This window comes from Artibeus jamaicensis, unplaced genomic scaffold (assembly GCF_021234435.1).
Source record: "Artibeus jamaicensis isolate MK-2021 breed Jamaican fruit bat unplaced genomic scaffold, CSHL_Jam_final contig_729, whole genome shotgun sequence".
NCBI classification, from domain to species: Eukaryota; Metazoa; Chordata; class Mammalia; order Chiroptera; family Phyllostomidae; genus Artibeus; species Artibeus jamaicensis.
In genome coordinates, this window is record NW_026521939.1 from 1,189,848 (window position 1) to 1,215,364 (window position 25,517).

General features: G+C 40.8%; 2 pseudogenes; both read right to left on the bottom strand.

The window, feature by feature from the left end:
* Nucleotides 1-9,592: 9,592 nt before the first annotated feature.
* On the bottom strand, nucleotides 9,593-10,208 carry LOC119055041 (40S ribosomal protein S8-like; annotated as a pseudogene).
* Nucleotides 10,209-14,006: 3,798 nt separating this feature from the next.
* Nucleotides 14,007-25,517, bottom strand: part of LOC128628413 (60S ribosomal protein L17-like) — an 81,616-nt pseudogene continuing 70,105 nt past the window's right edge.

A 25,517-nucleotide genomic window follows, 5' to 3' on the forward strand; every position in this document is an offset into this window, starting at 1 on the left:
CTGGATCTTTTTTACACTGCTGAGGTTTCTGAGCATCCTTATAACCAGATGCTTAACTTCCTTCAGCATCCTTATAACCAGTGTTTTTTGAAATCTGCATCTGATAAATTGCTTATCTCAGTTTTATTTAGTTATTTTTCCAGAGTTTTGATCCATTCTTTCATTCAGGCCATGTTTCTTTGTCTCCTCATTTTGGCAGTCTCCTTGTGTTTGTTTCTATGTTATTACGTAGAGCTGTTTTGACTCCCTGTCTTGGTATGTGGCCTAATGTAGTAGGTGTCCTGTAGGGTCCAGTGGTACAGTCTCCCCTATCACCCAAGCTGGGTACTCAAGGTGCACTCTTCATGTGGGCTGAGTACTCCCTCCTCTTGTAGTTGAGCCTTGATTGCTGTCAGATAATTGAGAGGGATTTACCCAGGCCAGTCAGCTGCAAGGACTGGCACTGACCACTTAACACCACCCTCTCTCCCTGTGGAGGATCAGCTGTGTCGGGGCAGGGTGGTTGTGTTTTGATGTCATCTATAGCTGTCCACTGGGCATGCTGGCCTTGGAGTTTCCTAGGTGGTGCAGGCCAAGGTCAGTTCCCACTTGTGGTTTGCTCAGGGCCACCCTTCCTGAGCTATAAAGCAATTCGAGATGGCTGCTAGTTGTGCTGGGTTGGAAGATTCCCAGGTGAAACCAAGCTGTAAATCTAGCTGGGCTGCTGCTAGTGCCAGCCCTGGGGTTCACTGAGGCCAGCTGTTGCTTGTTTGAGAGAATTTAGAAAGTTGTGTAGCATGAGACAAGACCAGCCATACATATGGAAAAGCAGCTTGAGTGGGCCTGTAAATCGAGTAGGGCAGAGTTTCTGGGGATCTCCAAGGTGGTTTAAACAGTATTAGCCAGGTTGATGGAAACTCATTTATGGCACCCACTTGCCAGCTCTGTGGCTCTGTGTGGTGGGAGGATTTAGAAAAGGAACAGTGGCCTCTGCTTGCATTGATGCCAGACATTTCACTTTGTCCCAGTATGTTGGTGCCTTTCAAACTGCTACCCCAGTGCTGGAGCTCAGAGGGAGTGAGTCTGAGTAGGTGAATTCATGTTTGGGTTCTTTAATAGGAATTGCTTGGGGCTCCAGAAGTTTCTTCCACTGACTCAATCTCCACTGGTTTTTACAGCCAGAAGTTGTGGGGACTTATTTTCCTGGCACTGGAACCCTGGGCTGGGTGGCGTGATGTGTGGCTGGGACTCTTGGATCCCAAGATATCCCTCCCCAAATTTATCCACCACACATGGGTGTGGGACCAGATCATTCCACATCTATCTTCATCCTACCAGTCTGGTTGGATGTGGTTTCAATTCCATAGTTGTCAGACTTTTATTCAACCGATTTCTGATGATTCTGAGTGATGGTTGTTCTCTATTTCCGTTGAAATTTTGATGTGGTTGTGCAAAGAGGCAAGCCGTGTCTACCTATGCCACTATATTGACTGGAAATCCTTTTCATTAGAACTTACTGCATATTTCTATTTAAAAATTATCCAGAATTCTAATTTTCTATGTCCATTCAGTTGAAAAGATAAAAAATTAGTATTATGGATCCTATGTTATGCCCAGACTTCTGCATATACAAAATTAAGAGTAATATGAATTAGTTAATACTACAGCATTTTCTTCAGTCAAAACTTGCACCTATTGCCAATGCCATCCTGATTTCTGCAAAAGTCCAGAGCCACAAAACAGAACACAAAGCGAAGCAGGAAATAGGCCATTAGCACTGTGGGGAAATTATTCCATACTATGCAAGTATCTATTGCATTCACTTTATCCAAGAGGGAGTATTTGACAAATTAATTAATTTGTCTTTTATCTAAGTGCTCGTGCTGCTAAGATCATTTTAACATTTGACAACAGTGACAATTCTGCCTTTGGCCCTGGTGCCCCACACAAACCTTCAAGCTGTTTGGACACAGTTCACTTCTGTTCTGAGGACAGCGATCAAGATCTGGGGGAAGTATTTCTGTGGGGCATGAATAATAGGAGGTATTACTGAGGGTGGATGTTTTGGGTAATGGGTTGTGCTTTGACAGTGATACATGTCAGATCCTAAGTGACAGAAGTGCCCAGGAAAGGGTCCTTGCTGCCCAGGTCTGAGTTGGTCCTACTGATGTGCATGGATGAGAAGGGGGTTGAGGAAGAATTTCAGGGCCTAAACACCTGTGCAGCATCTTGGGCTGTATAAGACATCTTCTTTTGACACTTGTGGAAACTTCATTCCATATTTCTTATCTGGGTGATATATTCTCACTTCTGATTTCAGACCATTCTGTGAATAATCCTAAGAGTTGAGACACTTTTGGATCAAAGAGTGGTAGACTTCCATTTATTTTAAGGATGCAGATATTACTTTCTTAATAATAATTGGTTTTGGTTTTGTGGACCAAAAGCTTTGCCACAGGTAGATGTTCTCAAATATTCTTATTCCCAGATTAAAGAACTAGGCAAATGCTGTGGTTTGAATAAAAAAGTCAACAACAAACAGTTCAACCTCACATGATCAATTTTATTTGAGCAGAGAATATTTTGCAGTAGAGACTTCTTACATCAAGTAATAGCCAAATGTTAAGCAAATAAATAATTAATTATTAAAATGTAGGTGCTATTAATGTAATCCTTTACATTTCTGTAACACCAGCATTTGAAGGGGGATGTAAAACTAGTTAAAGGCATCTGATGTGCAAAACAAGAATACGACCATGTTCCATTTGTTAAAAATTTTCCAGAGGATCTATTTCTAAAATTTATAATTTGAAGTGGGTGTTATAATTCTGAAAGGTGTAAAATCCAATGTGATGTAGAAATAGCTGGTTAAGATGTGAGCAAAGCAGTGTTTCCAGGGTTTAGTGCCCTTGTAAAACCAAAATTTACCTTTAATCTAGAATCTAGATACTTTTCTTATTTATTTATGTATATTTTTATATATGTATGTATGTATTTATATTTCTAATTGTTCTATTACAGTTGTCCCAATTTTCCCCTGTTGCTCTCCCCTGCCCAGTCCACCACCCACTTTTCTTTTTGGCCAAACTGAGGACAACTTTTTTTGGTGAACACATTTTCTTTTACTTATATTTTGGAGTATAGAGAATACCTTCACTGGGTTAGAAAACTAAAGAGTAAAAAAAAATTGCAGTGAAAACTCATTCTCCCATGTCTGTCTCTACCTGCACTGTCCCTCATCCCCTATGCTATCGCAAACATCATTTTTATGTATGTCAGAGTATCTTTGCATATATCCACAAATACTAATTTTGGCTCTTATTTTACACATTTGTGAACCTTAGGGTTTTTTTTTGTTTGTTTCTCATTTACTAATATACCCTGGAGATATTACTATATCATTACATAGAGAATTTCCTCATTCTTTATTTTCAACTGCAGAGAACTCTGTTATGGATTGTGCCATTCTTAATTTAACCCATTTACCCTGGATAAACTTTGGGTCATCTCCAACTCTGTTAGGTGAAACACGCTGCAATGAATAACCTTCTGCACACATGATTTCACATATATTTTGGGTAAATGTCAAGAAGTGGAATTGCTGGGTCAGATTGTGTATGCATTTGTGATTCTGATTGATAGATATTGCCAAACTGTCCTTCGTGGGGGGTGGGTAGTCATGTGGACTCCCACTAGCAATGAATGAGAGTGTCTGTTTCCCTAAAGCTGGCTCATGTTTTGAAGAATGCTCAAGTGCAGACTATATCATTCAGCATCAACTTTGTAGGAGAGAATAGCACTACTTTAGCCCTTATTTCTCTAGCACTCTGCAACCTTTTATTCCTTGCCTCTTGCTTGCTGCAGAACTGTAGCCAAGTTATCTAAGCACTTGTCCTTCATTTCCTCAGCTATCAAATGGGACTATAAAGGTACCTACAGTCTGTGGTATGTGGGAGGGTCCCATGAGCTAATGCACACACAGCACTAAGCACAGTTCAGCATAGTAAGAGTTTAAAAAACTATCTGTGCTCTGGTTGGGTGGTTCAGTTAGTTGAAGTGTTGTCTTGTACACCAAAAGTTTGCAGTTAACACCAGTTGGGGTGCATACAGGAAGTACCAATCTGGACTTCTGGCCAAGATGGAGGCATAGGTAGATACACTGTGCCTCCCTGCACAACCAAAATAAGAACTACAATGATTTAAAAGCAAAAAAAACCAACCAGAACTGACAGAAAATTGACTGTATGGAAGTCCAACAGCAAAGAAGTTAGAGAAGAAATGTTCATCCACATTGGTAGCAGGGGCGGAGACCAGTAGGAGGGGCAGAGACAAGTAGGAGGGGCAGCCAGATGGAGAGGAGACACAGCAAAGTGGTGGCTGGAGGACCCAATGAGGCAGCAGATTGTGGAGTAGGGTGCGCAGGCTGCAGCTGGCTGACAAAGTAGTGGCTGACAGACCTGTTGAGGTGGCAGATTGTGGACTGGGTTGTCCCACATTCACATGCAGATAAACTGGGAGGAACATCTGGTAAGCAGGACTGACTGCACAACCCAAGGCCCCTAGCTCAGGAAAATAAAGCCTCAAACCACTGACTGAAAACACCTATGAGGGTTGTGGTGGTAGCATAAGAAATGCCCAGCCTCACAGGAGAGTTCTTTGGAGAGACCCACAGTGTCCTAGAATGTACACAAACCTACTCACAGGAAAATCAGTACCAGAAGGGACCAATTTTTTTGTGGGAAGTGGGGGAAGTGACTGAAATCTGGCAGAGAGCAGAGCAAGCACCATTGTTCCCTCTCAGACCCCTTCCCCACATACAGCATCACAGCACAGGGATGTGGGTTGCCCTGCCCTAGTGAACACCTAATGCTCCACCCCTCACTACATAACAGGTGGGTCAAGACAAAAAATATGGCCAAATGAAAGAACAGATCAAAGCTCCAGAAAAAATACAACTAAGTGACAAAGAGATATCCACCCTATTGGATGCACAGTTCAAAACACTGGTAATCAGGATGCTCACAGAATTGGTTGAATTTGGTCGCAAATTAGATGAAAAAATGAAGGCTATGCTAAGTGAAATAAAGGAAAAGGCACAGAGAACCAATAGTGATGGGAAGGAAACTGGGACTCAAATCAATGATTTGGAGCAGAAGGAAGAAAGAAACGTTCACCCAGAAAAGAATGAAGAAACAAGAATTCAAAAAAAATGAGGAGAGACTTAGAAACCTCCAGGACATCTTTAAATGTTCCAACATCTGAATTATATGGGTACCAGAAGGGGAAGAGGAACAGCAACAAGTTGGAAAAGCTATTTGAACAAATAATGAAGGAGAACGTCCCCAATCTGGCAAAGGAAATAGACTTTCAGGAAGTCCAGGAAGCTCAGAGAGTCCCCAAGAAGTTGGACCCATAGAGGAACACACCAAGGCACACCATAATTACATTACCCAAGATTAAAATGAAGGAGAGAATCCTAGAAGCAGCAAGAGATAAGGAGACAGTTCCCTGCAAAGGAGTTCCCATCAGACTGTCAACTGATTTCTCAAAATAGACCTTGCAGGCAAGAAGGGGCTGGAAAGAAGTATTCCAAGTCATGAAAGGCCAGGACCCACATCCAAGATTGCTCTAACCAGCAAAGCTTTTATTTAGAGTGGAAGGGCAGATAAAGTGCTTCTCAGATAAGGTCAAGTTAAAGGAGTTCGTCATCAGCAAGCCCTTAGGCTATGAAATGTTACAGGGACTTATTTAAGAAAAAGAAGATAAAAAACATGTATAGTTAAATGACATCAAACTCACAATTATTAATAACCACACCTAAAACAAAAACTAAGCAAACAACCAGCACAGGAACAGAATCACAAAAGTGGAGATCACATGGAGGGTTATCAATAGGGGAGTGGGAGGAGGAGAGAGGGGGAGAAGGTACAGAGAATAAGTAGCATAGATGGTAGGTAGAAAATAGAGGGAGGGTAAGAATAGTATAGGAAATGAAGAAGCTAAAGAACTTGTACGTATGAACCAGGACATGAACTAAAGGGGGGAAAGTGGGTGAAAGAGGGTATGCAGGGTGGAGGGGAATGAAGGGAGAAAATGGGACAACTGTAATGGCATAATCAATAAAATATATATATTTTAAAATCTCTAGGCCAGACAGTTTCCCGGGACCCTTGGCATCTGGTACACAGAGTTCAGAATTCCCCCTGGAGCAAAGGTTTTGGTGCCAAAGCACCAGGTTTCCCTTCCCTTTGTAAGGCTCACTGCAGTTTCTGTTCCTGTTCTGCCATCTTCATCACTTCCCTTTCACTCACCACCTACTGTTTCCTCTTCCCCAGCTACACTCAACAGAAGGGGCTCACTTTCATGTACCTACAACCAAGATTCCTCTCCTTCCAAGAACATGTTCAGTAATGTCATACTTTTCTGACATAGATATTAATGCACTGTGGCCTAATAGAGACAGAGATGGAACATTCTCTAAGTGGCATTACTGATGTGACCCATCAGAGAATCCTTGCTTCTAGCATTCTCTCCTTCATTTTAATCTTGGGTAATGTAATTATGGTGTGCCTTGGTGTGTTCCTCTATGGGTCCAACTTCTTGGGGACTCTCTGAGCTTCCTGGACTTCCTGAAAGTCTATTTCCTTTGCCAGATTGGGGACGTTCTCCTTCATTATTTGTTCAAATAACTTTTCCAACTTGTTGCTGTTCCTCTTCCCCTTCTGGTACCCATATAATTCAGATGTTGGAACATTTAAAGATGTCCTGGAGGTTTCTAAGTCTCTCCTCATTTTTTTTGAATTCTTGTTTCTTCATTCTTTTCTGGGTGAACGTTTCTTTCTTCCTTCTGCTCCAAATCATTGATTTGAGTCCCAGTTTCCTTCCCATCACTATTGGTTCTCTGTGCCTTTTCCTTTATTTCACTTAGCATAGCCTTCATTTTTTCATCTAATTTGCGACCAAATTCAACCAATTCTGTGAGCATCCTGATTACCAGTGTTTTGAACTGTGCATCCAATAGGGTGGATATCTCTTTGTCACTTAGTTGTATTTTTTTCTGGAGCTTTGATCTGTTCTTTCATTTGGCCATATTTTTTGTCTTGACCCACCTGTTATGTAGTGAGGGGTGGAGCATTAGGTGTTCACTTGGGCAGGGCAACCCACATCCCTGTGCTGTGATGCTGTATGTGGGGAAGGGGTCTGAGAGGGAACAATGGTGCTTGCTCTGCTCTCTGCCAGATTTCAGTCACTTCCCCCACTTCCCACAAAAAAATTGGTCCCTTCTGGTACTGATTTTCCTGTGAGTAGGTTTGTGTACATTCTAGGACACTGTGGGCCTCTCCAAAGAAATCTCCTGTGAGGCTGGGCATTTCTTATGCTACCACCACAACCCTCATAGGTGTTTTCAATCAGTGGTTTGAGGCTTTATTTTCCTGAGCTGGGGGCCCTGGGTTGTATCGTTTGTCTCACTCCTCAGTTCACTTGGTTTATCTGTGTGCGAATGTGGGATTGCCCTGTCTGCTGGCTACCTTGTGTGCTGCACCCCTCCACAATCCACCACCTTGCTGTTTTTACCTGTTGCCACCCTGTGCCCGGGGTCCACCAGCCATCACTTTTTTTCCACAACTCCTCTCTGCTCAGCAACCGGATTCTACCGCTTCTATCATCTGGATGAATGTGTCTACTTTAACTCCTTCATTGTCGGACTTCCATACAGTTCAGTTTTCTGTAAGTACTGATTGTTTTTTTGTTTCTAAGTTTTTGTTGTCCTTATTTTGGTTGTGTGAGGAGGCACCGTGTGTCTACCTACACCTCCATCTTGGCCGGAAGTCCTGGCCTGGAGTTTTTACCAGAACAGCCAAGTTTCCAGAATCCTGAGTATACCAGAGGGGTTTGGGCTACTCCCCTGGGCTAAGCAGAGTTGGCAGCACAGCTGTATGGTTGAAAGCTCTTTCTCTGGAGTCAGACAGCCCTGGGTTCGAACCCTGCCTCTGCCACTTGATAGCAGGGTGTCTTAGGGTGCATTCATATTTCTGATCCTCACTTTCCTCATCTATCATCTGAGGATAAATGCCACAGTAGAGACATTCCTTCTCTGTATGTTCACAGGATGTGAGGATTGTATGATGTGATAGTTCTAAGGCACTTAGCATCATGCCTGGCACATATTGAGCACTTGGTAAGTGTCACAAGAGGATCAAAAAGGACATCTGTTGAATAGGGATTTTACAAACTCTGCATCTCTGGGACACAGGAGGGACCCCCAGAGGGTATACATTAACAAATTTAAGTCATAACATCAGAAAAGATCCATTTGAATGAATGTACAGTTACGGAGAGAAAAATATGCCTCTTAGCAGAAATATTATTTGCAACAAAGTAAAATGAATTCATAAACATCTTTTTGCAAAAGCAGGGGAGGGAAGTTCTGAAAATATTTCCTGCAGTCTCAAGGCAGCAAATGGAAAATGAATTGTATAGTACTGATTGCTGCTAATTTAAGATGTAAAAAGCCCTGATAATTCTTTGGTATTCTCTGCTTTTTTATGTTATTCCCCAAAGGCAAAATAGACATACTTTTCAATACATTATCTTTATCCCTTTATCTCATTTTCATATTATGGATATATGTTCTTTAAACACTCCTATTGCTTCTACTTATTTTTTTCATCCCACCACTCTGTGTTAGAACTTAATTCTTGTGCTTGGGAATCAGCAACTGGGCTACTCTCCTTGCTTGACATGTCCTAATCTGTCTGTTTTGCTTGGTGAGTTTCTTTTTAGCCAGGCTTCATGTTTCTGAAGTATTTCTCAGGATCACCAGCCACTGATGGCCCTTTTTTTTTTTTTTGATTCCATAACATTTCACTTATAGTATTTTCCATATTGGGCTCTAGTTCTTTGCATATACATCCGTTTCTCCCTTTACACTGGGAAATCTTTGAGCCAAGGGTTGTAGCTTTCCTTCCCTTTCTTCATCAAACTTTGTCAAACATGTGTTAAGTGTCAGGTCCTATGACAGCGTCTGTGGATTCAGAAATGAATTAGACACATTTCTTGGTCTGCCGGGGAAATCTCAACACAGTGTGAGATTAGACAAATAACCGGGCATTGAGCTAAACTCCTTTACACACATACTCTCATTTCATTCTCTAATTGACCTAGGTGCCCTCATCATTATTCCCATTTTACATTGGAAAAGCCTGAGCCAGACAGAAAATACAATTTGCCAAAGAACCTAGGGCTAGCAAGTGGCCTGAAATTGTTGTCAAGGTGAAGGTCAGGAGACACCTCTCTCCCCAACCTGGGAGGAGGCAATGTCCAGCAATGTCAAGACTGTGAGAAGGATCTGGCCAGATAAAGGAGTGTGGGAAAGGAATTCCAGGTAGAGGGATTGGGTTGAGCAAAGAGTTGGGGGTTAGAAAGTATTACTGTTTAGGGAACTACAAGGGTCTTAGTCATCTCTGCCTCCCCAATATTTGTACAGAGCATGGCACTTATAGGTTTTAATAAATATTTGTTACAAGGATGCAGTTCTTTTTATTTTAAACACAGATTACCTTTATTAGAGGAATCTGTTTTTTTTTTTTTTTAAATGTCAATGGAGCAGGATTTATTTGCCTTCCCAGGCCTTCATTTTCCTCAGGTAGAACTCCAGCTCCTTGCCATCTGCTTGGCCACACTGGCCAGATCTTGAAGTGATGCATGCAAGAAGCTTGCCCTGCTGGAACTGCTCCTCCAGAAGACTGCTGATTTTGGCGTTCTTTTTCCTTTCATCATATTTCTTCTGAATTTTCTTCGATTGTTTTTTGTTTAAAATCTCTTCCTCTTCAGGAGTCAGCTTGGCCCCCTTCTTGCGGCCCAGGGGCAGTGCACAGTGGGACTCATACCATTGTCGGTACGGTGCGCTGTCAAATGAGCACGATGCAGTTCTTTACTAGGGTCTTGGTTCAGACCAGTTTGTTTTGGGTACATTGTAGATGACATCAATATTCCTTGTTTTGCGTGTACAATACTCTGAGCCCCAAGAAAAGTTGCCCACGTCCATCCAGCCTCAAGGCTTGGTACTTCTTGTTGCCTCCTGATCCCCAAACTGTGTGTATGTGCTGGTGGCCAATGTTAGCATTGGCTGCAGGGCGCCCCAGCTCATATTTTCGCTTCTTGTGGTGGGGCTTCCTCTTGCCCTCCGTCTTGTGGCGCTTGTGCCAGTTGTCCTGAGAAATACCCATGGCTTGGCGTCGCCAGAGATAGTGAACGTAAGGAGTCCTGGGCTGGTTTGTAAAACACAGTCCCTAAGGTTGCAGTTCTACTGCTGAAGTCCCTAGGACTGGTGGTTCTATTCTGGGTTTGGGTTCATGACATTCCTCAGGGTCACCAAGTTGTCACTTTTGCTGAGGTCCTGAGGCTTCATGGGCCACTGTCCCATCTTTGGAGAGTGTGTGCCCAAATTGTTTCCATTCACCCCCCCCCCCCCCCCCCCCCAAATACAGTGCAGAGGCTTATTCCCCTACTTCTACCCTGTAGATGTGCAGGGAGCGTGTCCACATTTGGGTCAATCAGATTGAGCAAAGCTTTAAGTATAACAATTGCTGGGTGGACAGTTGGTGGGGTCCCCTGATGAGTCCATCAATGGGCCACACAGCCTTGGGGTACTTGAAAACTACCCTTTACAGATGACAGACCATACTCAGGGAGCATGAATCTGAGGGAGGCCTCTAATGATCTGCCCACACTTCTCTTTTCTCCATATCTTTTCATTATCTCTCCTCATGGTTGTGAGGAGTATCTGTCTAGTCTAAATGGAGGTGATGTAGATAGAGAATCTCTTTTCTTCCCCTTGTTTTGCTCAAGACACTCTTTCAAGGACAGGAATTTTCTTTTTTATATAACAAGACAATAGTAAGGACTCTAGAGCCAGATTACTTGGGGTTTGGGTCCTGGCTCTGCTACTTACCAGCTTTGTGACTTTGAGCAAGACATTAGTCTATGTACCTCAATCTCTCGACCTGCAAAATGAGGTTAATAACAATATCTCATAGGGTTTTTGCAAGAATTTATAGAAATTAAAACATTTAAAGCATTTAAGTGAAATAAGTCAGAGAAAGACAAATACCATATGATTTCAGTTATATGCAGAATCTTAGAACAAAATAAATGAAACAGAAATAGACTTATAGATACAAAGAACAAACTAGGAGTTGAGGGCTGGGTGAAAAATGTGAAGGGATTAAGTAGTACAAATTTGTAGTTACAAAATGGTCACAGGGATGTAAAATACAGGATAGGGAACATAGTTAATAATATATATAGTAATAACTATGTGTGATACCAGGTGGGTACTTGAAATACGGGAGGGATCACTTTGTAAATTAAGTGATTATCTAACCACTGTGCTGTATATCTGAAACTAATATAAAATAATATTGAATGTCAACTTCAATTGAAAAGTGAAATAGTCCTCACTGGTGTGGCTCAGTGAGTTGAGCATCATTCTGTAGACTAAAAGGTTGCTGACTTGATTCCCAATCAGGGCATTTGTCTGGTTTGCGGGGCCAGATCCTTAGGAGTGTGCAATAGGCAACCGATTGATATTTCTCTCACACAATAATGTTTCTCTTCCTTTCTTTCTCCCTCCCGTTCCCTCTCTCTAAAAACAAACAAACATAAATAAAATCTCTAATAAAAGAAAAATAAAATGAAAATGTGGCTTTTGTCTAAAAAATATTTTTAAGCTCTCAGGACAGTGCCAGGCATATTGTAGGTACAATGTATATGATGATGATGATGGTGATGATGATAATGAAAATAACACAAAACTCCCTCCTCTCTTATGGTTCTTTTGTACTAGATGTTAATGGCCCAAAGCCCTGCCCAATGAAAATTAGTTCTTTTCTTTTCTTTTTTTTTTTTTTTAAAAACTAAACCAAGACTTTATTGTTTGCTTTGTTTTAGCATCACCCAGTTACAGAGAAGAGATAATTAGATGAACTTAGGAGTTATTGAAGGGAATTGAAAAGTTTGGCTAAAAGACCTTGTATTTTTTGAGCTAAATATTTTTATTTCATTTTAATTGCATATTAATGAATTTCTTTTTTTTAGATGTTCCAAGTCAAATTTTATTTTTTATTTTATTTTTTTTAATTTTTTTATTGATTATGCTGTTACAGTTGTTCTATTCCCCCCTTCATTCCCCTCCACCCTACCCCCCCATCCCCACCATTACCCCCCTTTAGTTTATGACCATGTGTCTCAAGTCCTTTAGATTCTATATTTCCCATGCTATTCTTGCCCCCTCCATCTATTTTCTATCTACTGTCTATGCTACTTATTTTCTGTACCTTCTCCCCCCATCTCCTCCTCCCACTCCCCTGTTGCTAACCCTCCTTGAGATCTTCATTTCTATGTTTCCACTCCTGATCTAGCTGTCCTTTTAGTTTGCTTTCGTTTTAGGTGTGGTTGTTAATAACTGTGAGTTTGTTGTCCTTTCACTGTTCATGTTTCTTTAACTTCTTTTTCTTAGATAAGTCCCTTTAACATTTCATATAATAAGCGCTTGGTGATGATGAACTCCTTGAATTGGATCTTATCTGAGAAGCACCTTATCTGTCCTTCCATTCTAAATGAAAGTTTTGCTGGATAGAGCAATCTTGTTTGTAGGTCTTTGGTTTTCATGACTTGGAATACCTCTTTCCAGCCCCTTCTTGCCTGTAAGGTCTCTTTTGAGAAATCAGCTGACAGTCTGATGGGGACTCTTTTGTAGGTGACTATCCCCTTAGCTCTTGCTGCTTCTAGGATTCTCTCCTTCATTTTAATCTTGGTTAATATAATTATGATGTGCCTTGGTGTGTTCCTCCTTGGGTCCAACTTTTTTGGGACTCTCTGAGCTTCCTGGATTTCCTGGAAGTCTATTTCCTTTGCCAGATTGGGGAAATTCTCCTTTATTATTTGTTCAAATAAGTTTTCCACTGGTGGCTGTGCCTTTCCCCCTTCTGGTACCCCCTAGAATTCGGATGTTGGAGCGTTTCAAGATGTCCTGGAGGTTCCTAAGACTCTCCTCATTTCTTTGAATTCTTGCTTCTTGACTCTTTTCTGTTTGGCCATTATTTGCTTTCTTCTGGTCCACTCCATTGATTTGAGTCCCAGTTTCCTTTTCATTGCTATTGGTATCCTGTGCAATTCCATTCATTTCAATTAGTTTCGCCTTCATATATTTGTCTAATTTGTCGGTATAATCAACCAGTTCTGTGAGGATCCTGATGACCAGTGTTTTAAACTGTGCGTCTGAGAGTTTTGCTATTTCTTCATCACTTAGATCTATGTGCTCTGGGGCTTTGAGAACTTGCGACATTTTTGGTCTGTTCTGGCCCTTTAAGTGTGAGAAGGGGCCCCTTGGACTCCCAGGTCGCTGGGTTATGACGCTGTATGTGGGGGTGTGGTCAGAGCAGGGAAATGGCGGCGCCCTCTACTGCCGCTTGCCGCGGGGACCGCCAGGCCCCGGTCCAACCGCCCACTCCCTCGCCTGTCCGCTCGCGCACAAATTGGTGACCACAGTCAACACGCAGCACCGCTTCCCCGCTGTCTCCTCCATGGTGGCTCCCTGCGCCTGGATTCCGTGCGTCTGGATTCCGCGCCTGAGTCCGTCTGACCGAGTCCTCCTGTGCAACCCCTCACCAGCCGCTGGTTTCGCCCCTTACCGGTCAGGCTGAAGAATTTGTTGTTAACGGACTTCCGAAAAGTTCAATTTTCCGTGTTCTGGCTGTGTTTTTTGTTGCTAATATTTAGTTGTCTCTAAACTTGGTTGTGTGAGAAGGCACGGCACACCCACCTATGCCTCCATCTTGGCGGAAGTCCCTGAATTTTTTCTACAGCTTTGGGACAACCAAGACAGAGTCACTCCTCAGATGGATGTATCTTCCACCACACTTAAACACCATCCGTTCCCATTCCACAAAGCGCCTTCGCTTGGAGCTCATGCTCCTTTTGTAAAGGTGTGACTGCCTCTCTCCAGGAGTTGATGCAGTAAAAACTCACATAATTCTGGTGGCGGCTGCGCTGTGGGGCCAGACTCCAGGAGCCAGCGCGGCGGCGGTGGCGGCAGCTGCGAGAATGTCGCAGCTCTCACTGCTTCCCGCCTCGCAGAGACTCGGAAGTTCACCCGGGCACTGAGTAAGCCGGGCACAGCGGCCGAGCTGCGGCAGAGCGTGTCTGAGGTAGTACGCGGCTCGGTGGTCCTTGCATCGGAGGTCCTCGTGCCACTCGGAAATTAGTTCTTTTCTTCACAAACAAGGTGAGCTTAGATTTTAAGTTTATAATTCATGTTTAAGCTGTCTAGCATGAAAAAAGTCACTACTTTTCATATTAAAATAGTGGGATTATTCTCATAAACATTATTTCCATTTTTTAGTTGATATGTTACCCCAAACCAGAAAAAAATAATCTAGTCCATTTACTGAAATTATCATGGGTAAACTGAATCTCAGAAAAGAAATGCCTAATGCACGGTCACACAGCTATGGGGCTGGAACTAGAATACATGTCTCTCATCCCTGTTCATGTTCCTTGTAGTGTCCTAGCACCAAGTAAAGAAATACAGCCATTCTTTGAAGCTTATCTACTTTTTTTCTATGACAGTGGTCAATACACTTTGTGTGTGTGTGTGTGTGTGTGTGTGTGTGTGTGTGTGTGTAGAGCCATATAGTAAATATTTTAGGCTTTGTGGGTCAGATGCCTGTCACAATTACCCGGCTGTGTCATTATAGTGAGAAAGCAGCTTTAGACAATATGCCAACACATGTAGGTGACTGTGATGTAACAAAACTTGATTTAAGCCCTAGCTGGTGTGACTCAGCGGGTTGAGTGCTGGCCTGTGAACCAAAAGGTCACTGGTTTGATTCCCAGTCAGGGCACATGCCTGGGTTGCAGGCCAGGTTCCCCATTTGGGGGCATGTAAAAAGCAACCATATGTTGGTGTTTCTCTCCATCTCTTTCTCCCTCCCTTCCATTCTCTAAAAATAAATAAATGAAATCTTTAAAAAAACTTTATTTAAAAAATTGTTGGGTGAAATTTTACCTGTGGGCCATGGTTTTTTCCATCCTTGTTTGTGTCATCCTCAGCTGGAGTGCTAGAGCAGTGAGAAGGGGACTATGAGGGGGCAAACAACCCACTTCTGTATATGCAGCAAGGTATTAGTGAAATGCTAAATGTGAAAAAATAGGAAGAGGAAAGAGTTATGATGTGTGAAGTAATAAGGATAATTAGACAAAAATCAGTTCTACTTTTCAACCCAGCTACGGCTGTTTCTTTTTATTTATTTATTTTTTTTAAAGAGGGAAAATAGAGGGATCCAAGATGGTGGCAGTCTAGGTGGATGTTACACTCAAGACCAAACTGGAAATATAACTAGAACATGGAACAATAAACCCGAATAGCCAACTGGAGACTAGCTGGATAGATGTCTTATAACCAAGGATTTCCAGAAGAAACCACACTGAGACTGGTAGAAGGGCAGAGGTGTAAAAAGAGCTTGCCCCTCTCTCACAGGCAGTGGGTAAGATTCCAGAGAAATATCTCAGTTGAAAAGATTCCCCCTAAGAAGTGTGGGGTCCCCACCCCACACCAAACTCCCTAACCCAGAGCACCAGAGCTGGGAAAAGGCACCCACATAGTATCTGGTTGTGAAAATCAGTAGAGATTCTGTCTGCCAGGGAAAAATGGTAGTCTGCTAGAGACATGGGTGCCCTCGTAAAGGGCCAACACACAAAATCTTGTTGGCAGCTACTCTCATCCTGGGCTCCAGTAGAAGGAGGGCAGAGTGAATTGGAGTTGTGTGAGAAGAGGCTGGGCTTTGTGGCTCTGGAGAAAGAGCTGACAGGACATCCACTGGGACCCTTGTGCTGAGTAACTCTCCCGCACTGCAGGTACCATATATCTTTGGTTGAGCACTCCACTTCTTACAGCATCAGCCTGGGGGAATGCCATAACCCTACCCTGTGGAGCTCATGACTTGCTGAGGAATCAGCTGCGTGGGCCAGGATGTACAGACCTGGGCTGACTCAGGAGGAGTGAGTGACTGAGTGATGTTACTTTGGGGTGGGGGCCATTCACCACAGTTTCCAGTGAACCTGATTAGTACTACCCACTTGGAAGATCCCCTAGCTCCACCCTTCGGGCTCCAGGTGACCCCACTCTCTCAACTCCTATTTGCCCTGCACTGCTGAATCTGAACTGATTCCAGGACAGACTGAGTCCTTGTGTGGCTTTGAGGTGAAGCCACTACCTCCTTTTCCCTCAAGCCTGACTGGCACCTCCCCATCATGGTACACCCACTATCCCCACATTCCCAACTCCTGAAAGCCCCACCCTATTGAGCTTGGGCTCTTGGCAGGACCTTGAATAGACAGGGTTTTGTGTCTTTAGGATAGGAGCCATTTTTCTTTTGTGTGCTCAACTGATGCAGAGCACACTCTTCATGTGGCTAAATCTTGGTCTATTCAGGCCTGATAAACTTTTCTGGTGACTCCCTGACAATTCCCTGAGACTCAGCTTTACCACAAAGGTCTGTGGGCACCTGGCAGGATACAGCTAGGTTTAGTTTACTCTGGGACATTTGCACTGGCACTAACTGAACCCATATCAATCTGGTGAACTCAACTTGCTTATACCTTGTGATTCACTGGGAACCCACTTCATGGAACTTGAGTACTGCCAGAGGCTCTTTCAGTGACTGAGCCTATCAGGCAGTCAGCAGGTGAAAGAAAGTGGAGGAGGATCTCAGGATGCCTTGGGGCTTTTGCTAACCTGCCTCTGGGCCTGAGCCTGGTAAAATCTGGCCTTGGTGTGAAGCTTGGTCTTTTCCACACTCATCCAAACCCAGCAGAGGTGGTTATACACTGTGGATCACTTTGTATCTCCAAATAGGTTGCCCAGGGCAAGTCACAGGCAGCATCTGACATTGGCCTGCACCAGAGTCTCTCCCAAGAGGCTCAGAACCAACATACCCAGCGACCAGACTCAGACAATATCAGAGCAAGAGCCAATAAGCTTTACAAGAAGCATATTCACAGAGTGATCTTGACCTGAACCAAACCCTGCTGGGGCAAATTCTGCTTTGTGTTGTGAGCACTTGCACTGCAGACTGCATACCATGGTCAGCCAGCCTGAGGGTTAATCCCATGTACAAACAGGCCAATAACGATCAAGATTCAATTATAACAGGAGGGCCCACATTATACACACAAGGGACGTTGCTGGAGAACCCAGTTCAGGTGAGCAAGGAGACTCTGCCATTGGTTCCCACAGGACACTTACTATATAAGGCCACCCCACAAAGACTGGGAGTCATAGAAACACAGAGAAGCAACCAAAATGGGGAGGCAACAAAATAAACCCAAAATGAAAAAACAAGAAATCTCATGAAATGGATGCAAGCAATTTACCCAGTATAGAGTTCAAAAACAATTGCTGTGAGGATGCTCAAGGAACTTAATGAGAACTTCAACAAAGAGATAACAAGTATGAAAAGGCCATAAAGAACCAGTTAGAAACTAAGAATACAATATCTGAAATGAAGAATACACTAGAAGGAATAAACAGTAGGTTGGATGAAGCAGAAAATTGAATCAGTGATTTGGAAGACAAGATAGCAGAGCAACAAAATGAAATAAGAACTTTAAAAAATGAGGGTAGTTTAAGGGACCTTTGGGACAGCGTGGCATGTAACAATATCTGCGTCATAGGGGGAGCAGAAGGAAAAGAGAGAAAACAAGAGATTAAGAACCTATTTGAAGTAATAATGAGTGAGTCCTGGCTGGTGTAGTTCAGTTGATTGGAACATTGTCCCTTACACCAAAAGGCTACAGGTTTGATTCCCAGTCAAGGTGCATGCCTGGGTTGTGGGTTTGATCCCTGCTTGGGGGAGCATATGGGAGGCAACTGGTTAATTTTTCTCTCTCAAATCATGTTGCTCTCTCTATTTCTCTCAAATCAATAAATATATTTAAAAATTAAAAATAAAGAAATAGTGACCAAAAACTTCCATAACCTGTTGAAAGAAAAAGACAAACAAATTTAGGAAGCAGAGTCTCAGACAGAAAGAACCCAGAGAGGCTCACACCAAGACATGCCACATTAAAATGGCAAAAGTTAAGGACAAAGAAAGAGTCTTAAAAGTAGCAAGAGGAAGACAGTCAATAGTTATCTACAAGGTAGCTTCTGTAAGACTATCAGCTTATTTCTCAACAGAAAAATTTCAGGCCAGAAGGGATTGGCATAAAATATTAAAAATGATGAAAAGCAAGGACCTACAACTAAGACTATTTCACCCAGCAGGGCTATCATTTAAAATTGAAGGAGAAATAAAGAACTTCTCAGATAAGAAAAAGCTCAAGGAATTTATTATCACCAAACCATTATTATAAGAAATGTTAAAGGGTCCTTTTAAAATCATTTTATTGTTGTTGGAATACAGTTATCTCCAATTATCCCACTACCACTTTTCTGTGCCCCAGTCTCCCCCACCTCCCACCCTCAACCCTACCCCCTGTCTTGGCTTTGTCCATGAGTCCTTTATACATGTTCTTTGATGACCTAAAGGTCAATGTCACTAAACATAGAGAAATGCAAATTAAAACCAGACTGAAATGTTACCTCACACCTATCAGAATGGCTATCATCATTAAATCAACAAACAACAAGTGTCAGCGAGGATTTGGAGTAAAGGGAAACCTTGAGCACTATTTGTGAGAGTGAAGATTGGTGCAGCCACCTGGAAAACAGTATGAATTAAAAATGGAACTGCCTTATGACCCAGAGATTCCACTTCTAGGAATATGTCTGCAGAAACCCAAAACAATGATTTGAAAGAATATATGCACCCCTGTGTTCATTGCAGTGTTATTTACAATAGCTAAGATTTGGAAGCAGCCTAACTGTCCATCATTAGATGAGTGGATAAAAAAGCTGTGGTACATTTAAATAATGGAATACTACTTGGTCATAAAAAGGAATAAAATCTTACCTTCTATGACAGCTAAGGTAAGTGAAATAAGCCAGTCAGAGAAAGACAAATACTGTATGATCTCATTCATATGTAGACTCTAATGAAGAAAATAATTTAACAAACGAAATAGCAATGGGAGCACAGACGTATAGAGCAGACTGACAGCTGTTAGAAGGAAGTAGGGTTGGGAGAATGGGTGAAAAAGGTGATGGGATTAAACAAAAAAAAAATAGAGATGTCAATTTTTCCACATTAACAAATGAGTTGAAGGGAGAGATTCAGTAAAGTGGTATTTGTTACCATGGCATTCCCAGCATGCCTTGCTAGAAGCTCCAAATAAAAGGACATATTTTATCTATCCATATGATGACTCCAGTAATTTTAATCTAAAGCATGAGATTTATTCCCTTAGCTCCCAGATATTAGCTTGCTTTATTAGGATATCAAGAAATAAGCAGAAAGAAGAGAAAATATATTTATAGAGGCTTTGCTTTAGTTTGAGGAAATGAGTTCACAGTTAATTAGGGGAAAACAGAGGCCACAGGCGGGGTAGTAGAGTGAAGTTTAATCATTATTAGATAAGTGTATGGTTAAGAAAATGCCCTGAAGAATTTTTTCCAGAGGTTCATAGTCGCCTTTATCTTTTGAGATTGTTTGTGATGGAGAGTATATTAATTATTCATCATTGCTTAATAACTACAGCCACAGTTAGCAGTTTAAAACAACACACACCACAGTTTTCCTGATGAGGAATTCAGGTACAGCTTAGATGTCTCCTCACTTCTGGGTCTCTTACAAGCTATAATTGAAGTGTGGGCCAGGGCTGGGCTTTCCTCTGAAGGCTCAACTGGGGAGGATCCTCTTCTAAGCCCTTGTGGTTCTTGGCAGGATTCAGTTCCCTGAGAGTTGTTGGATTGAGGGCTTCATTTCTTAGTTGGCTGTTGCCATGTGGGTGTCTCCAGTGTGATGGTTTGCTTCATCAAAGCATGCAAACCAAAAAGGCACTAGAGTGTCAGCAAGATGGAAGTCACACTCTCCTGTAACCAAATTATGGAAATGATGTCCTATCACCTTTGCCATGCTCTGTGGATTAGAAGAAAGACATCCATCTTGCCCACACCAAAAGGAGTGGATTACGCAAGGACACAGAAAGCAAGAGGTGAGGAAGATTGGGGGACATTTTAGAGTTTACCTGTTACAGGGAAGGTGTAGCAGCAATGTCAGCCTGTAATGAGAGCAAGACCTGCCATGCTGGGAAGGTCTCTGGAGCCATATTTCCTGTAATGGGTGAGCGGTAGTTAATAAGTATCCTGGGCAGAGAGGGGGACTTGTGCACATACAGCACACTAACTACAAACTCCGGTTTCTGGGAAATGTGAACTATGGGCAGACCATTTAGCCTCATTAAATCTAAGTGCTGGATAAGACAGGGCCCATATAACACTTTGGACTCTTTCAGTGGCAATCAACAGAAGAACTAACCCAGATGGTTTAAGATAAGAGGCAATTATTTGGCTTATGTAACTTACAAGTCCAAGAGAAATTCTCAGTTCAGGCTTAAAGCACCATATTTTATTTGTTTGTTTATTACTATTTTTATTAGCATTATTGAAGTATAATTATATGTGGCAAAAGCCTCCCCTTTTTAGTGTACAATTCAGTGTACTATTTAGTGTTCAATTTAGTATACAAACATGTCCAGTCAAGTAACCACCACCACAGTCAGGATATAGAACATTACCAGCCCCCCGCCCACCCCCAAACAAATTCCCTCTTATTCCTTTGCAGTCAACTTGTGTTACCCTCAGCCCCTGACAGCCACAAATTGCTTTTCAGTGCCTATTATTTTGTTTTCAGAATATCTCTTCAATGAAATCATACAGTATGTTGCCCTTTGAGTCTGGCTTCTTTCACTCAGCATAATGCTTTTGAGATGTACTCAGGTTCTTGCATATATCACAGGTTATCTCTCTTTATTACTGAGTAGTAGTCCACTGGATAGATGTACAACAGTTTGTTTATCCATGAAGCAAATGAAGGAAATTTGGATTGTAGCCATTTTTTTTGGTGATTATGAATAAAACTACTATAAGCATTTGTGCATAGGCTTTTTTAAAAACAAATATAACTTCATTTTCCCCAGTAAATAGCTAGTAGTGAAATTGCTGGATCATATAATAAATCTATGTTTAACTTTATGAGACACTACCAAGTTATTTTCCATAATGGCTGCACCATTATGCACTCTCATCAGTAGTGAATGAGAGTCCCAGTTGCTCCATATACTCACCAATACCTGGAATCATCAGCTTTTAATTTTAGCCTTTCTAATAGGTATGCACTGGTACCTTAAGGTGGCTTTATTTGCATTTTCCAAATAACTAATGATGCTGATCATATTTTCATGTGTTTATTTGCTCTCCATGTAACCTCTTTGGTGAAGTGCCTGTGCATCTACTCTGCTATTTAAAAAAAATCTATTCTTGCTTGTTTTGAGGATAAACAACATTTTTGGATGAAATTCTAATAGGTCAAGTATGAGTGAATAGAACCAACAAAAATAACTATATAATAAAGCCTATTTTTCAAAAATCTAAAATATGAAAAAGAACATAGAAGTCCAGAGGCAATAAAATAACATAACATCATATAAAATTTTATTGTGGTTTTATTATTTTTAAGTTTTCAGAGTTCTATTTTATATATTCTGGATGCCAACCTTTTACAAGAAATGTGCTCTTGATATACTTTATCTCAGTCTGTGGCTTGCATTTTTATTATTTTGACAGTTTAAAGTTTTTAATCCTTTTAAGTTTAAAATGTTAATGATCCTTTTAAGTTTAAAATGTTAATGAAGTTCAAGTTATCAATTTTTTCTTTTATGAATCATACATTTGGTGTCATGTCTAAGAAATCTTTGCTTAACTCATGATTTCCAAAAACTTCTTTTCATGTCTTTTCCTAGAAGCTTTATAGTTTTCCATCGTACTTTTAGGTCCACCATCCATTTTGTTAGTTTTTGTAAAAAGTACATGAGGTTTATTTAATTGTTTTTGGCAAATTGCTACCCAATTATTTCAGAGCCATGTTTTGAAATGTTTCTACTAAATTGACTTCATGCATTTGTAAAATGCAGTTGACCATTTAAGTATGGGTCTCTCTCTTGTCCCTTTGAACAAGGTTTGCTTCCCCAGAGTCAGCTCCATTTTTAGATAGTCTCTTTTTATGGTTACAGGATGGCTGATAGTAGCTCCCGGAACCCCATTCTTCAGCTTCATGTTCAGTGAAAGACAAACATCTTTGATCTAGTAGTCTCCACAAAAATACTGAGATGGATTGACTTTGATTAGATCAGTTTATGTCATGTGATATGCACTGATTGTTCTGGACCAAGTCACCTCCTCCAGCTGCAAGACTAGGAATGAAGTCCTACTCAGACCACCCAGAGTTAGAGTTGGGAACAGTGGGTCTTCAAAAGAACAAACTAGTACTGTTAGGATGGGGATAGTGTAGGTTGGATGACCAAACAACACCCAACAATAGCAATCAAACATCCCAACAAGTATCTGGTTTTGCTCCTGACTCAAAGATTTGATAGTGTAACTGGGACACAAACATGAAAGAAAACAAATGGTAATAGACTGTGAGAATACAGCAATTGAAATGAGTCTGAGGTACAGATGACGGAGTGATGAAATCTGTCTGGATGTTTTGGGAAAGGCTTTGCAGATAAGATCTCTGAAATGGGTTTAAAAATAGTTTTAAAATGCTTAAGTGAAATAGAACATATTTAAAGGAAAGTGCACAAGCTGTAAGTGAATGGCTCAATATATTATTACAATGTGAAGATACATTTGAATAACAAGCACCCCAAAAATATCATGTGTCTCCTTTTCTCCACAAGTAATTTATTTTTTTTCCCCGCCACCCCACACAAGTAATTTATATGCTGAGTTCCAACACCATAGATTAGTTTTTGCTTCTTAAAAATATAAATGGAATGAAGCAATGTGAGGTTCATTATGCACTAGTATGTAGCTACAGTTCATTAATTTTTACTGCTGTATAGTGTTCCATTGTACATATATACCACCACTCATTTATTTTATTTTGTTGAACGTTTGTGGTCAGTTCCAGTTTTTGACACTGAAAGCAGTGTTGCTATGAACATTTTTGTACTTGATTTTTGGTTCACATGTTATGTGGGGTATATACCTAGAAGTAAATGTCCTGGGTCATAGAACACACATATGTTTAAATTTAGTATATTCTGCTAAACAACTTTCTTTTTTAAAAATATATTTTATTAATTATGCCATTACAGTTGCTCTATTCCCCCCTTCATTTCCTTCCACCCTGCACACCCCCTCCCCCACCATTCCCTCTTTTAGTGTATGATCACCTGTATCAAGTTCTTTCGATTCTATATTTCCCATACTATTCTTGCCCTTCCCCTATCTATTTTCTACATACCGTCTATGCTACTTATTATCTGTACCTTCTCCCTCCTTCTCCTCCCACTCCCGTTGCTAACTCTCCATGTGATCTTCATTTCTGTGGTTCTGCTCCTGATCTAGCTGTCCTCTTAGTTTGTTTTTGTTTTAGGTGTGGTCCTTAATAACTGAGTTTGCTGTCCTTTCACTGTTCATCTTTTTTATCTTCCTTTTCTTAGGTAAGTCCCTTTAACATTTCATATAATAAGGGTTTGGTGATGATGAGCTTCTTGAATTTGATCTTATCTGAGAAGCACTTTATCTGCCCTTCCCATACAGCGTCACAAACCAGCGACCTGAGTGGCCCCACCCTGGTAGACAACTAAGGCTCCCCTCCTCATACGTAACAGGCACAAACAGATCAAAACATGGCTCAAGAACAACTCAGAGCCCCAGAGCCGATAAATCTAAGCCATGAAGAAATAAACAACTTTCTAAAGTGCTTATATGAATTTAAACTCCCACCTGCAGTGTATGAGAGTTTGGCTGGTATTCATTGTCAACATCAGTTGATATTGTTAGTCTTCAGTATTTTTACCCATTGTAGTGGGTATGTATGCAGTGGTATCTCATAATAATTTTATTTTGCATTTACCTAATTACTAATGTTTCTGAATGTTTTTTCATCAGTCTGTTGATCAGTTAGATATCTTTTCTTTTCTGGTTGTTTAAGTCTTTTGTCCATTTTTCTACAGGCATACCTTGCTTTGTTGTGCTTTACTCTATTGTGCTTGGCGATTACTGTTTTTTCAGCAACTTCAAAGCAAGATCCTCCACCAGGGAAAAGATTATGACTTGTTGAAGGCTCAGATAATGATTAATATTTATAATTAAAACATTTTAAAATTAAGCTATATACCTTTTTAGACATAATGGTATTGTGTACATAATAGACTATAGTGAAGTATAAACATAACTTTTATATGTACTGGGAAACCTAAAATTTAATATGACTCACTGTATTGTGATAGTCACTTTATCAAGTATTGGTCTGGAATTACACCTTCAGTATTTCTGAAGTATGCCTGTATAGGGTTACTATAATTGTTATTTTGGGCATTGATTTTTAGAAATTCTTTTATATTGGGTTGGCCAAAAAATCCCCTTAGTTTTCTTCTGCGAAATAAAAGACACATCATTTTCACCAATAACTTTATTGATTTGGATATTTTGAGTGTGTTGGCTATCTCACACAGGGTATAATGTTGATTTTTCTCAATTAATGTCTCAATTTGATTGCTATTGACTTCAACTGGTCAACCCAATTGTAGAGTATCTTCCAGTGAGAAATCTCCAGCACAATACATCTTCGGTCAGTCACAGCACCTTCATACACTGCACAAATCTCTTTTTGTGTTTTAGTTGCAATTTTACCTTTCTTGAAATAATAAAGCATAATACACTAAAAATGTTGTGTATTTTCTTCCATCTTCAATATTAGAATGGCTACACAAAAATTCACCAATTTTGACTGTTTTTTTAAAATGCATGCTGATATGACAGCTGTCATAATACAATCTAAAAATTGTTTTGAGTGAAGTTAAAGACAACTAAGTGCTACTAGAGCGATCTTATGGGAAAAACCAAATGAACTTTTTGGCCAACCCAATACTTTGGATACTTGGATATTAATTTTCTGTTATCTGTGTTGTAAATTTTCTCTTCCACTGTGAGGCTTGCTTTTTCACTCTCTCAATAGTGTCTTTTTGTTCATAGATGTTCTTATTTTAATGAAGTTCAATTAATCCACTTTACAGTTAGTGCTTTCTGTGTTCTAAGATATCTTGTCCCACCTGGAAATAATGAAGATATGCTCCTATGTTATCTTCTAGAAGCATATTTTACTTTTTACATTTGGAGCTACAAACTGTTGGGGATTTATTTTTGTGTATGGTGTGAGGCAAGTCAAGATTTATTGTTGTTCATGTGGATAGCGAATTGACTTGACATCATTTGTTGAAAAGAGCTTTCTTCAGTGTCCTTCTGTTTTATAATAAACTAAGTGTCGCTGTCCTGCCATTTTATCATAAACCAGGAGCTTTTAGAT